This window comes from Juglans regia, chromosome 12 (assembly GCF_001411555.2).
Source record: "Juglans regia cultivar Chandler chromosome 12, Walnut 2.0, whole genome shotgun sequence".
Taxonomy (NCBI): Eukaryota; Viridiplantae; Streptophyta; class Magnoliopsida; order Fagales; family Juglandaceae; genus Juglans; species Juglans regia.
Window position 1 is genome coordinate 2,270,536 of NC_049912.1, and position 13,944 is coordinate 2,284,479.

Genomic DNA, 13,944 nt, shown 5'->3' on the forward strand with positions numbered 1-13,944 from the left:
TTAGAAGTGACAATGGAGGGGAGTTCCAAATGACAGATTTTTTTGCTAGTAAATATATTATTCACCAAAGAAGCTATGTAGAGACCCCACAACATCATGAGATTGTAGAGAGAAAACATAGACACCTTTTGAATGTTGCTCGGGCTTTGAAATTTCAGTCAAATGTTCCTCTCAAGTACTGGAATACTTGCATTTTAACTGCAGCTTATTTGATCAACAGAATTCCTACACCTTTGCTAGATAACAAAAGTCCCTACCAAATTCATTTTGACATTAAACCTTTCTACAACTATTTAAGAGTGTTTGGGTGTCTTTGTTTTGCCACTACTTTGTCTCAAGGCCGGAGGAAGTTTGATCTTAGAGGAAAGAAATGTGTTTTTCTTGGATCTCCTTTTGGAGTTAAAGGATGTAAGTTGTTGGACCTTGATAATCACAGAATTTTCATATCTCGTGATGTTGTGTTTCTCGAATCGATTTTTCCTTTTCAAAACATTTCTCAATCTCCTTCTCCTGAAAATGATATTTCTCTTTCTTAGCTTTTATCCCACCATATTGATCAGCCCATATCTACCCAACAGAATTTTTCCTCACCTGAAACTGACCCTTCAGCTGATGAATCTATTTTCAAACCTATTACTGCAGACAACCTTTTTTTACACTCTCTTGCAACATTTTCCAATCTCCATCATGACCCTTCTTCATCTTCTCCTGATCTTGTTACTTCTCACTTAGCCAGTAATCCATCTACTCCTACTCCACTTACACTTAATTCTGCTCCACTTCACAGGTCCCTTAGAACTAGAAAGGCACCTCAATATCTACAAGAGTTTCATTGTGATCAGATCCAACTTAACTCTCCAACTCAGTTTTTGTCTAAGGTGCCAAAACGCACACCAGGCATTTCCTTTCCTCTTTCTGATTACCTTTCATACCAAAGACTTTCTCCACCTTTTCAAGTTTTTTCTTCCTCCATTTCCACCCATTTTGAACAACCTACCTATGCTCAAGCTGTGAAAGATCCTAAATGGTGCCAAGCTATGGAAACTGAGTTGCTAGCTTTGGAGGCAAACAATACCTGGGAACTAACTAATATGCCCTTGGTAAAATTGCTATAGATTGCCGATATGTCTATAAAGTAAAATTTAACTTTGATGGCACTGTAGAAAGGAACAAAGCCAGGTTAGTAGCTAAAGGGTATACACAGCTAGAAGGAATTGACCATACTGAAACCTTCTCTCCTATATCTAAAATGGTAACTGTGTGATGTTTGCTCTCTATTGCTACTGTTCAAGGCTGGTTTTTGCATCAATTTGAAGCGAATAACGCCTTTCTTCATGGGGACTTACAAGAAGAGATTTACATGCGCAAGCCACCTAGTTACAACAAATGAGGTCTTAATCAAATGTGCAAATTGCTTAAAAGCTTGTATGAACTTAAACAAGTTTCAAGACAAGGGTATTCAAAATTCTCTACCTCTCTTATTGACTTTGGTTTTCAACTGTCAAAAGCTTACTGTAGTTTGTTCACCATGAATACTGTTGAGTCTTTTACAACCCTTCTTGTTTATGTCAATGACATTGTTGTTGCCAAAACTTCCATGACCTCTATTGTTGTTCTTAAAGATTTCTAACATAATAAACTCAAGATCAAAGATCTTGGTTCACTGTGATATTTTCTTGAGATTGAAGTGGCCAGGTCCTCTAAGGGCATTTACATTTGCCAATGCAAGTATGCTTTAGACATCCTAGCAGATTCAAGAACTCTTGGTTCTCGTCCTTCTAAGATTCCTATGGATCAGAATGTTAAGTTCAACAAGGAAACTAGGAATTTTTTAGATGACCCTACTATTTTCGGACGACTTATTGGAAGGTTGTTATATTTAACAATTACTTGCCCAGATCTTAGTTATAGTGTCCAGACTTTAAGCCAATTCACGGATAAGCCAACTGATGTCCACTTGGCTGCTGCACACAAGCTTCTGACAAATGTCAAATCCTCTCCAGGTCAAGGAATTTTCTTCTCAACTAGTTCTTCCTTGGAGTTGCGAGCTTACTGTGACTTAGATTTGGCTTCTTACCTTGACATTCGCAAATTTGTGACTGGTTATTGCATTCTACTGGAAAATTCCCTTGTTTCTTGGAAATCAAAGAAACAAACCATAGTCTCTCATTCTTCGGCGGAAGCCGAATATCGTGTAATGGCCACTATTTGTCCTGAACTTACCTGGCTAAGATACATTTAGCTGACCTCCAAACTTCTCATCCACAAGCTGCTACTCTTTATTGTGATAATCAGGTTGTGCTTCATATTGCAGTAGATCCAGTGTTTCATGAGTATACTAAACACATTGAACTTGACTGTCATTTGATACGAGACAAGATTCAAGAAGGCTCCATTCAGACAGCTCATATTACCACTTCTTATCAACTGGCTGACATTTTTTACCAAAGCTCTACCATCTCATGTTCTATTACTTCATCTCTCCAAGCTAGGAATAGACAACATCTATTCTCCATCTTGCGGGACGGTTTTACAGCATGAAGAATTGAAATATGCTGCTGTACAAGGATGACTCTAGAATAAGTTTATCGGTAGTGTTTATTTTTTGTCTTTTTAGGCTGAAGTGTAAATAGCTAAGGTCGAAGGGTGTTTTCGTTATTTTCTTAGAACCTTTTGTTAGGCCTTTAGCTGACAGTCTCCCCTTTCTTTGTAATCAATTGGGTATTTTCTTCTTCATTATAAAATAGCAATCCTCTTTCTTTTCTCTGCTATGCTACTGATGCACCTGCTTTTCTCCTTTTTGCAACATATATGGTCCTAATTAGAAATTTGACCTTTTTTATAAGAACAATTATTCTCATAAGCCACTATTCATTACCCCACATCCTATAAAAAAAAATAAACTCTAGGTGTGGAATGTTGGAGAGAATAGTAACTAATGAGTAGAATTCATCATTTTATAATTACACCAACTAATATCTTTCAAAGATTACATAAATATAGATGTGAAAGCTCTGCCCATGTGATTCTGATTTTTTTTTTCACTTTTATTGCTCCTTGTTGTAGAGTATTTTTTAAAAAATATTATTTTATTATTTAGTATTGCTTTTTTATAATACCAAGCACTTGCTCGAGACAATGAGAAGCCAAAATCTTTGAAAGTCAACTGTGCTAGTCTTGTACATGATTTATTTCATCAAAACTTGTTCATCTTTTTAGATTTTTAAACGTCGTTGTTTAAAATAACATATATTTTTTTTGGAAATGCTCAACTTATAAATTAAGATTTCTTTGAAATAGATGATGTTTACATTTTTTTTCTTTCATATATATAGATGCGACTGTGTGAGTATTCAAAATTAGGAAGTTTATTTATTTATTTATTTATATTTAGTTTGCATTATTTGCATGGATAGAAATGAAGTTTGACGATTTTTGAAGCTCACACTATTTAAATAGTTCATAAAAGAATCATAATGGAATACACGACCTTAATGGAGTGTCAAAAAGGGTAACCTGTCAACCAAAAAGGTTGAAGAGGAGAAATGAAAAATCCGAAATCGCCTTCGTGGGTTGCAAACGCTCGGAAATCGGGAAGAGAAGAAGCTCAGAAATACACTAGGTTGTAGAGGAAATCGAAATCCAAAAGAGAACCAGAAATACACTGGTTGTGCTGACACTATGGTTGGCAACCGAGAGAGAGGAAATGAACACCTCGATTTTGCACAGATCCATTCCAAAAAAATTTCAAGAAAAGTTTCAATACATGGTGAAAAGATAAACAAAATATTCAAGAGAAGCTCCAACCCATGAAACCCACAGTGAACAGATCGAAGAGCTCACCCAACATCTCTCCTCCTTCCCTAATCCAGAGACCTTTGTTAATGCATACCCATTTCAATTTTTTTTTTAAGAATGTTCCACTTGGTATTTGATATAGAGACTACCTATTTATTTATTCTATTTCATTTTCCTGATTTTTAGGGAGGGAAATGTAGAGTAGGATGGATTGGGTTCTGTAGTGAATCTGCCCAGAAAATGTATAGAGCAGTTGTTGAAATTTTTTTTTCCCAGAGCTGTTGTTGAAGCTTGGTTAATGCACGAAGAGGATTTGAAACTGTCAAGAACCCTAGGTCAGAAGGGGGAAAAACACAAAGTGAAGAAGAGAGGATGAACTGAAGTATGGAACTGCGAAGGGAGTTTAAGTGAGAAGTCTGGAAACTCAAAATGGTGCCATCCTATTGGTGAACAGAGTATGGCTTGGCTAAGTGGAACGCAACATTTAGTATGTTAGAAAAGAGTTTGTTGTTGTAAAGTTGTGTAATAGGCAACATTTTTAATAAAGTTGGAGTATGTTGTTTATGTTGAGTCGAACACAGCGTTTTGGTGAGTATAAACCAAACGGTGCGTGTTTAGTTACAGTTGTTTTCAGTCTAGCGTTGGTCAGAATATCAAACTTAGAGTCTGTTACGAGTCTGGTATATGAGGGAAGAATCACGGAGAGGAAGGAGTCTTAAATGTGCTAAGTTTATGGATTGTACTGGAGGAAGGAATTGCCTCGAATAATTCCCTTGTATATCGTTATCTAATGAAGTTCTAGTGATTTCCATTTCATCCTTATTCATCGTTAGGGTTTTACAGAGATTTTAGCAAACATAATTCTAACAAGTGATATCATTGAGCCAGCGATCCTCATGGATGATGGGACTGGTTCCAAAAAACACCAAGAAGCTCTTCAGAAACAGGTTGATGGATTGGATGAGGGCTTTTGTGACAAACGAGGGAGACTGGACCAGATCATTGATAGACTGGACCAGCTCATTGAAATGGTTTGTACACTTGTGGCTCATCAGGTAAATGAAGGTGACAGGGACCTGCAATTACAACATGAAGTAGATCAGTTACATCAGAGGGGGGGCAAATTAGAGAGGAATCTGTTTGGACTTCCCACATTTTGATGGGGATAACCCATCAGGATGGATATTCAAAACTTCTCAGTACTTTGATTTCCATCAGACACTCCCTGCCCAACGGTTGTTATTGACTTCCTATCACATGGAAGGGGAAGCTCTGGTATGGTACCAGGATGCATTGGACATGGGGCAATTTGTTAATTGGGAGACGCTGGTTCGTGTTATGTTGGTTTGTTTCGAACCTACAGCTTATGACGATCCCATGGAAACACTCACTCGCTTGAAACAAACAACAACAGTGGCAGCTTACAAGGCCCACTTCGAGGCACTCTCCAACAAGCTATAAGGACTATTAGACCATCATAAACTAAGCTGCTTCCTTAGTGGGTTGAAGGACGAAATCAGGTTACCAATCCGCATGCTCAATCCCCTTAATTTGACTTCTGCTTTTGGTTTAGCTCGCATACAATAAGAATATATGTCTAGTACTAAGAAGGCCATGAAAGTCAGTAGTGAGAAATGGGCCTTTTCACCAGGGGTTACTCTAATGCAGTGCATCATTTTAGAGAAGGAAATAGTCAAACTCAAAAATTCAGTTCACCTACTAAGAAAATCTCATCTACCACAATGAATGAAAAGTGTAGAAAGAGGTTGTGTTATCATTGCGACGACAAGTGGAATCCTACTCATGTCTGTAAAACCCCTAAAATATACTTATTACAGGGCCATGATGAGTTAGAGGAGACTGGAGTAGAAGGGGAGTTTGTTACTGAGTTGGGTAAGGAAATGGCACTGAAGCCATAGGCAGTGAATGTAGAGCCTAAGACTTCATTGAACGCAATCACGAGGACACCCAGTTCTAGAACTATGCAATTAGTAGGGTGGATCAAGAATGAACATGTGGTGTTTCTGGTTGACTCCGAAAGTAGGCATAGTTTCTTAGATCCCTTTATTACCCAACGTACCAGATTGGGATCTTATCAAACTCCTCTCTCCTAATGAAAAAACGTGGCTAGATAATTGCAAGAAAATCTTCATGCTATAGAAGTTGACATAAAGATTTTATAAATTTTAAAAATAAAAAGCAATTAAGCATTGCAAATGGAGTGTTAAAATGTCACATGAATTATCAAAAATAAAAAGAGATTAACCTTAAATATAATTTAAAAAAAAAACTATTTGCAAAGATTTTTTTTACACCCCAATACACTAGGCAACTTTTGGTAACCGACCACTCGGGGTGGCTGATTGTGGATTTCCACGGAAGACCCACGACGCAAGTTTATCTTCACAGCCTATGTCTATGTGGACCTACAATCAGATCATGAATCATCGATAACTATCCCATGGGTGGCTCAAAGACAACCGCTAATACAAGGGATTGACGTGCGTACCTACAAGATATTTTTCAAACCCTAATTATCTCCTAATTAACTTATAAGTAAAATTGTAAATACATAACTTGTCTAGTTTTTTCAGAATTTTCCCTCTGGCCACTTTGGGTATTCATCTGTTTATTTTTATTTCACGTGGACTACCGACAATGCCACATCAGATTAGTGACTGATGCAGTAGCTTTAACGTTTTGCCGAAAAATAAAAATACAAGCACGATTCATCCAATAGATCTATAATTTAAAAAACCCCAGGTCTTGCCCAAAAGCAGAATCATCCTCAAAAGACAAAAGCACAACTTAATTTAAATATAATTACAAGAGGTTGAAGGTTGACCAAGCCGACGAGACCCAGCCAAAAGCCACGTGTCATGTACAGAGACCAAGCCGAAGACTAAAGTCGTCCATGCACGGCATAACGGCAGCCCAAATCAGTTCCTCCCCTGCGCTGGCATTTCAAAGCTCTAGGCTTTGATTAAAAAAAAAAAAAAAAAAAAACTAGCAGATTTAAATAATTGGCGGTCCGTTTCGTTTTAGCTTTGGACGACCTTTTGCAAATACAATGTATCGGTACAGGTATATTGCGAATAAACATGACCCCATTTTGCAGCGTTTGAAGAAAGAAAAAGGGTCCCTTGCTTTTATGGCTAATTGGCTCACTTACACCACACGACAAGGAACTGATCGCCCTGGTCATCGAAGGCAGCAAAACAGTGAAAAAGACCTAACTGCCTTTGGCCTAGTTCTTACCTTCAAAAGGGCAAAATATTTTTTTATGAGAAAATTGTCGGTTTATTATTGTTCGTCCAGCAACTCCAGTTGACCAAAGACCGTATCAATGGATCCTTTCTCCATATCAAACAGTGAAATACTTGGAACTGTTTCCTTCAAACGTGTCATGAGTTCCTTCCAATGTCTTTGCCAGAGAATTCTCCTCCTCCTCCTCCATAGGATGCTGCTGCTGCTGCTGCCGCGGCTACGTCAAGACCACCGCCTATAGATGTAATTAGTGCTGACAGGCCACTGCTGGGGCTGCCACCAGCAGCCATTCCCAATCCAAGAAAATCAAGAGTGGTTTGCTTAGGACCAAAGACAGAAGGTGTTCCCATCATTAATTCCTTCAATCCTGAGCCTCCATCACAATGGGCAAGTCCAAGCCCCGAAGGAACTGAGGAATTCTCGGGCTCTACTTGTCTCTGACTCCAGTGCAAACCATCCTGCTGCCCAGATGAAGATGATGACGAAACTATACCAAACCCACGGAGCAATGATGCATTGGTTGCGGCTGCCCCCATTTGGGCAGCCTTCTGTAGTAGTGCGGTGGCAGACATTGCTGGTTGTGGTGGCGCCGCATATTGCCGACGGTCTTGCCCTGAAGTCCCAAATAATGATGACGCGTGATTAGTGGAGAGGCAGAGAGAAATTGGTTCTGTAGATGAAGGCCGTGCAAGTTCTGTTGGGGGATCAGGACGCGCCATAGCACGGATTAAGTCGGTAAATGCAGGAGTTTGAGGAGTTTGCAAGCTTGCTGATGCAGTAGAGGAAGCAAATAAGCTTGCGAATACGCTACAGCTTGTATTGCCATTGCTGCTTGAGCTGGTGGTGCTGCTACAGCTCCCATTTAAGCCTGTCGCAGCAGCAGGTCCTTCTTCTACTATTGGCTGGGGATTTTCCGGTAACACTATAACAAAAGCCAAAAGAGAAGAAAACAAGAAAAGGGGTTAAATTAAAAACCGAGAGAGACCTGGAAAGTGAAGCTTTTCCTTTATGAAGAACTTTAGAAGAAAAGGCAGAATCAATAATGGTTTCCTTTATCTAAACCACTTCCAACAATCCCCCACCCTTCTTTCAACTTTTGAATGACTCGGGTTGCTTTATCAAAGATTGCACATATTGAATTTCATTAGTTCGGAGAAATCCCACAGCTTATTGTTTTTATATGGTATTTTATCAGCTTGCCAAATCTCAGATCGAATAATCAACTTTGATACAAATAAAGATGACAAAGATCAGTAACAGACAAAATTACTAAACTCCAAGATTGAAACAGATAGAGAAAGAGAGAACATAAAGCTGTTATTGATTTAAGACAAAAATACACATCCGACAAAACCCAACAGAAAAAATTTGAAAGTTTTCCAAATTATGGTCATATTTACCCGGACTCTTAGTCGGCAAAACCGAGGATATTTGACCAGTACTTGGCCGTGGTGCTGCTGCTGGAGCTGGAGCTGGGGCTGGGGCTGGGGCTGGGGTTGGAGGCGGGGCTGGGGCTGGGGCTGGGGCTGGGGCTGGGGCTGGGGCTGGTGAATCAACTGCCTGTGCATTCGAGTTTGGCTCCGAAGTTGGATTCGCCAACGGCTGAGTCTGAGCTCTGGCGCTCTCCTCTGCCAACGCATCGCAGAACGCCCGGTGGGTGATAAAGCTATCCCTCCTTCAACGAATCAAAAATCAAAAACAATTTTAACAAAACCAATAAAGCTGAACAATTGCACTAAAAAACTGTGATTCGAACAGAAAGAAATCGAACAATTCCAAGCCGAAAAAGAAGAGTGAAAACCTAGAAAACAAAGTCCCACAGTCGCATTTGTACTCCCTAGTGCCACAAATCTTTGAATGAGCTTTCCAATCGGACTGCACCGCGTACTTCTTCGAGCACTTATCGCATTTCCACTTCTTCTCACCGTGTTTCCTACAGAAATGCTTCTTTATCCCCGTGAGATCGCCCAGGGCTCGCGACGGATCGTGATGCACGCACGACGGCTCAGGACAAACATAGACCCTCTTCTTAACCTCCTTGCTCGACCTCTGCCTGAGCTTCCACGGTAGATTGTGACCCCGACGATGGAGCTGAAGGTTCTGATCCCTCTGAAACCCTTTGTTGCAAATCTCGCACACGAATCGGTTCGTGGCCATGAGGGTCTTCGGAGACAGAGAAATCACCTCCGCATCTGGATCTGTAAAAACCCCACAAATCCAAAAAAAAAAAAGTCAAATAACCTCTAAACAGAATATCATAAAAGAAAAGAAGAATTACTAGAACATGAGAAAGCTCATATCGTTGTGATTCTTATAGGTACCGGGCATTCCAGGGAGGTTGCGCTTTTTCTTAGCTGTGGGCTTGGGGGGTTGACTCTGATTCCCAGAGGAAGAGACGCTAGCTTCCCCGGAAGCCGTAGAGGAATTATCCAAGTCGACCGGCATAGATACTGGGAAATTTTTGCTAGGGTTTTCTTGGGAACAATTTACTAAACAAGCACAAAATTGAAAGACAAACAAAAAATCTCAGGGCATTTTTCTAGAATTCCAAAGAAGCTTTTGGAGACAATGTTTTGGGGTTTCCATCTCCTCTCTCTCTCTCTCTCTCTATCTCTCGCTCTCTTATCTACCAGTCAATCAGCCTTTTTTTCCCTAATCTTTACCTACCTACCGGCTCTGACGGATGTCTTACCAAAATTCACAGTACCCCAAGGAACCTCAATGATTAAACGCTAAGACTGAAAACAAAAGCTCTTCTCTCGGCTGATAGAAGTTAAATGAAGCAAAGAACCCACAACCAACACCGGGAAATTGATCTCCGGCAACGGAACTACTACCTGATCCTACGTACGTTCAAACAATGAATAAAATAATTCTACTTTCTCGTCTAGACAAACAAAGTGAAGGCATTTCGGCGAATATTTTTCAGGGATTTCAACTTTTCGGATCAATCCATAAACAATCCGATATTGCAGCGAAAACAGAGCGAGGATTAGACAGGGTCCGTGTTTTATAAGGCGGCTAAGGAAGAAGAGAGAGAAAGAACTAGAAAAGATGAGAGATCTTGTCCCACCGAGTGAGAGAGAGAGAGTATGCTAAAGTCTTCGGTCTGTGCTCTGCTTTCCAGCTTTTCAGACGAGAGAGAGAAATGATTAATTAAAGTAGTAGTTTTTAAACCATGTTAAGCTGTTGAGTATAAGCTTAACTAGCCTTTATTAATCAGACAGAGATTAACAAAGGTTTGGCAGTGACTTCTTGACCAAGTTTCTAATCTACGACCGAGGATTTAACAGTACAGTTGTCTAGGCCACGGTCGTTAGGCACGTTGTCGGAGCTCATCCAACTGGCTATACTGTTCGCTGTTTGTCGTTTAGTGAACTCTTATGACCGATTGGATTTACGTTCTGAAAATTCTATCCCAACTTTATCTTTAGGCCTGGCTCGGGAGTCATAAATTGTATTGTCCTCTATTTTTATTTTTATTTTTTATTTATTATAATTGTGTTATAAATTATTTTTATTTAAACCCATAAAAGTCAAATGACTTTTCTCTCTTGATTCAAACCTTTTTAGCCTTCCCGGGCCATACCCTTGCTCGCCGAGGTCCACCATCTTTGATTGGGACTTTTTTCTTGTTTTTTGCTTTTTGTGCGTATGGATGGATGGATAATACTGTAATTTCATAAGAGTCCTCCCACATCTTTTTTATACAAAATTAAATTATATATTGATGTGTCACTGTATTATTTATTAATTAATAATTTTTTTTAATCTTTAAGATTTTGTTTAGTTACGTAATTTAGATAAGATAAAATATTTTATTAAAAATTAAATAAAATATTATTTTTATTTTAAAATTTAAAAAAAATTATAATGATGAGATAAAATGAAATGAAATAATTTTATGTATTCAAATAAATATGTATATTTCTAAATAATTATGCACAATATTTTTAAAAAATTTATAAATTTACGTATGAGTTTTCTTGATGTAATATTAAAAAAAAATTCTATTTATCATCTTTTATATTTTATATTAATATATAATTTTTTTTCTATATAAATATATATTTATATAATTACATATTAATTAATATTTAGCTAGAAAATAATGAGCAGTACGTAACTGTGTATTAGCTTTTTATAACAAGTTGTAAAAAGAGAATGGTACGTGGGTTACACATTGGATTAATTTGAAGACAGGTGGCATGAGCAGCCTTTGCTTGTGAGGGGTACGTTTTTAATTTTCAACCCTGGACCTCATTACTCCATAGCGCCCCCACCTGTTTATAGTGTTTTCACTCGTCTGTTGAGATCGACCCTTCGAGTCTCGTTCGGCCGGAGAAGGTAAAGATAGGTGATTTTTTTTTTTTTTGAGATGGGGATTAAAAATTACATAAAATTTTATTATTTAATATTATTATTATTTTAAAATTTAAAAAAATTAAATTATTTATTTTATTTTATTTAAAAATTTATAAAAATTATAATGATGAAATAAAATATTTTTACTATCCAAACCAGACTTATTATAAAAATAAAAATAAAAATAAAAATCTACTTATCATATTTTTTATTATTATCCTTTTAATATTTCTTGACGTGATATTAAATAATAGGTCTATAAATAAAATCTAATAAATAATTTTTAATTATTTAATATCATATTATAAATTATAATAGAATGATGATAAAAGAGATAATGATTAGGTTGCTCAAATAAAAATAATAATTTAAGTAAAATTGGAGTTTTTGGATATTAAAGACCCATATTGTTTTTTCATTCTTATTATTTAGTTAAAATTTATTTTCTAAATTTAATTATATCTTATGGATGATATATAATATAAAGACATTCATATATAATTATTCGACTTCTAATTACTCTTATTTTTAGGAGCTTCAATTTAAAATATTTTTCTAATGTTAAATCTTCTCATTTTTTATTATATTTATCATATTTGTTGATGCGTCATACTTTTTTAAGGATTAAAAATAATAAAATTTAAGATAAAAAATAATATTATTATTATTTTCTAAATGAATGAACATGTGAAGTCTATCACTACAAAATTTATCTTCTCTTCAAGTAAAGAAAAAGATGCTAATTCTAATAATCTAAATATCAATTAATATATATATTTGGAGATTCATTATTAAGATACCTTTTTGTACCAGCCATGGTCATTATCAGAGTTGTCGTTGGAATTTTATACCTGTTTATGAACTGTCCATATTAATATTAAAACATTAATTACCCAACGACACTGACAATATAATTCATGCCATTTGGGGAAGGGATCCAAAAGTTCTTCTTAGGCAGGATTGTATTCAGGTGTCATCTCCCCATACAAGAAACAGCATGCCCCATCTCCCCATACAATATCTCAATACAACCACTTCTTTCCAAAAGTTCTTTTGTTAGTTTGTATAAATTTATATTCTTATATACTTAGTGGGGGAGTCTCTTTGAGAGTTACTACCATATCATATGTTGTTATCAGATTATTATAGGGTTAGAAAATCCACGTGGATAATAATTTTTTCTTAAGAAATCATTTGTGCAAATTTTAAATAAAAAAATTCCACGCAAACTTTTGTAAAAAAGTAAACCCACTTTAAAAAAAATGTAGAAAAAAATTATTCTTTTTTAATATGATCCATTTTTTTACAAATAACCTATATAAATTTGTCTATTTAGAACTTGTCCGCTACCTGAATTTTCCATTCTATCATATTCCTTCATTTTTTAGGCATACCGAGTGAGTATTGATATTAGTTTTATCAAAGTCATTTCTAAAATTTGATGAAAAGTATATATTTTCTATAAATTCAAAACTTCCTTAGCATAACCCCACATTGAATTAGTCATTAAATTTATTAAAATAATAATATAATAATTTTTTTAATAATAATTTTTTTTATATTTTACAATTATACTAATCATATGTTAATTAATAATTTAATTTAATTATTACATTATTATTACTAGACGGTTGGAGATTAAACGTGAATACAAGAAAAAATCATTGGAGATTAAAAGTGAATAAAAATATATTTGATGGATGAACAGTAACTTTTTAAATTTGAAAAAATCCATCTATTTACTGTAACTCAAAACTTTCGACTTATCTCTTTGACTAATCTAATGTATCACTATTTTAATAAAATTCATCATATTTTATATTTGATTAAACTTTTGATAAATCTAATACCAATCCTTTATCATCTTCCTTTTTTAAGGAATGCATTGATGAATGACAATAACTTCAAACCGAATTTTCTATAAATCCTTAAATTTTCAGCCATAGTAAAATTTTGACACGTGTGCTTTTTAAGAAGAGAAAAATACAACTGGTCTTAGCTAACCCTCTCTCTTTCTCTCCCCTCTCTCTTGCCGAATGGGTGATGATTTATATATATACATAGGCACAAATGGAGGTGTGACCCCAGCAAAGTATATAGCTAACATATTTCCATTTAGCAGGATAGTTTGGATGTGTAGATCCCCATCACTCTTCTCTTATATTTCCGCCTTTATAAGGTGGAGGCAGCATAATGGTTTTCCTTTTATGAGACTGTGCTCATGTTTCAAAATCCCACTACCATTGAAAGCTACATTAGCATGGATGGTGGTGCTGTCGTCTAGGTTGATTAGATAATGTGATTCCTTTCTGCATAATGAAGAACCTTCATCAGATCACAAAAAATAGAGCATATTTACATGTTTTGATTATTAAATACAGATGGAACTTACAAAAACCTTTGAGCAGTGAGCATAAGCCGAAATTTTTTTTGTTCCATAAAAGCTAGTTGGAAGAACACTATAATGAAGAGAGCATAAAAAAAAATATATTCCAACAGTTCAGAAAGTATCAG

At 36.2% G+C, this 13,944-nt stretch overlaps 1 pseudogene; it reads right to left on the reverse strand.

The window, feature by feature from the left end:
* Window positions 1-6,526: 6,526 nt before the first annotated feature.
* Window positions 6,527-10,196, reverse strand: LOC108997554 (annotated as a pseudogene).
* Window positions 10,197-13,944: the final 3,748 nt, after the last annotated feature.